We start from the raw sequence: 1,823 nt of genomic DNA on the forward strand, positions 1-1,823 counted from the left end.
ATGGTTCCAGGGTCCTGGGATCGAGCTCCACGCATCGGGTTCCCTGCTCAGCAGGGAGCCTGCTTCTCCGTCTCCCCTTCCGCCTGCTATGTTCCCTCTCTCGCTGTGTCTCTCTCTGTCAAATAAATAAATAAAATCTTTAAAAAAATAAAAATAAATAAATAAAATAAAACTGAATAAAACTCATGCATCCACAAGAAATTGTTAGCATCTGAAAAATGATTAAAAATAGAAGCAGTTAAATTCTGATTAAAAACATAAACAAAAAATAAAAACAGAGGGACTTTCCTCTCAAGCGGGAATTTAAACTGATAAAAGCATTTTCTTCCTTAAGGGTTTTTTATGTATATAAAATCTTTAGTGGGATCGCTTCTCGGCCTTTTGGCTAAGATCAAGTGTAGTATAAAATCTTTAGTGGTTAGCATTCTATCCTGTACCTATATTCAACCAGATAAGCATGAATTAAGGTGAAAAATCATTAACTTTTTCACAGTAAGATATAATATCCTTAATAAACTTAATAATTTCATGATGATCATAAAATGTTAAATACTGGTTTTAAAAGAGTGATTTATTTTCAGCTCACTGAGAGAACAAGCTAAATTGACATTTACATACAGAAAAATTTTCCAAGAATAAAATGAACTTTTTAAGTACTATATCTTATTTTAATCATATAGAATGGTGGTCAGAAAACTTCTCTGTAAGGGATCAGATAGTAAATATTTCAGAATTGTAGCAATGTGCTTCTGTTGTAATATTCAAGGGTGTCATGGTAGTATAAAAATAGCCTGTACCTGGACACCTGGGCTCCCTGCTCAGTGGGGTCTGCTTCTCCCTCTGTTCCTCATCCCACTTGTGCCCTCTCTCTCACTCTCTCTCTCAAATAAATAAAATCTTTTAAAAAATAAAATAAAATATTTTACTTATTTATTTGTCAGAGAAGAGAGCACAAGCAGGGGGAGCAGCAGGCTCCTCACTGAGCAGGTAGCTTGATGTGGGACTTGATCGCAGAACCCTGAGATCTTGACCTGAGCCGAAGTCAGACGCTTAACCGACTGAGCCACTCAGTTGTCCCTAAAATATTTTTTAAAAATAGCCTGTAGGGGCGCCTGGGTGGCTCAGTCGGTTAAGCATCTGTCTTCGGCTCAGGTCATGATCCCGGGATCCTGGGATTGACCCCAGGTTGGGCTCCCTGCTCAGTGGGAAGCCTGCTTCCCTCCCTCTGCCTTTCTCTCCAGCTTATATTCCCTCTCTCAAATAAATAAATATTTTCTTAAAAAAGAAAGAAAGAAAGAAAATCTTTTAAAAACAGAAAATTCTTTTTTTAAAAAAAGATTTTATTTATTTGACAGAGAGAGACACAGTGAGAGAGGGAACACAAGCAGGGGGAGAGGGAGAAGGAGAGGCAGGTCCCCGCGGAGCAGGGAGCCCGATGCACGGCTTGATCCCAGGACCCTGGGATCATGACCTGAGCCAAAGGCAGACGCTCAATGACTGAGCCACCCAGGTGCCCCGAAAAGAAAATTCTTAAAAAAAAAAAAAGGGGGCGGGCACCCGGGTGGCTCAGTTGTCGGGCATCTGCCTTCGGCTCAATTGGGATCATAACACACATCAGGTTCCTTGCTCCTCAAGTAGCCCGCTTCTCCCTCTCCCACTCCCCCTGCTTGTGTTCCCTCTCTAGCTGTCTCTCTCTGTGTCAAATAAATAAAAATTAAAAAAAAAAAACCCTGTACATTAGCACCAAAAAAAAGTACAAATTCAGCATTCCAACACTGATATTCCTAGTGTCAGTCAGGCTCAGTGGAAGGCTAAACCTCCAA

The 1,823-nt window shown here is 40.4% G+C and overlaps 1 pseudogene; it reads left to right on the forward strand.

Annotated features, from left to right (window-relative positions):
* The first annotated feature begins 365 nt into the window (after nucleotides 1–365).
* Nucleotides 366–521, forward strand: LOC118356667 (annotated as a pseudogene).
* Nucleotides 522–1,823: the final 1,302 nt, after the last annotated feature.

The sequence above is a fragment of the Zalophus californianus genome, chromosome Y (assembly GCF_009762305.2).
Source record: "Zalophus californianus isolate mZalCal1 chromosome Y, mZalCal1.pri.v2, whole genome shotgun sequence".
Classification (NCBI taxonomy): Eukaryota; Metazoa; Chordata; class Mammalia; order Carnivora; family Otariidae; genus Zalophus; species Zalophus californianus.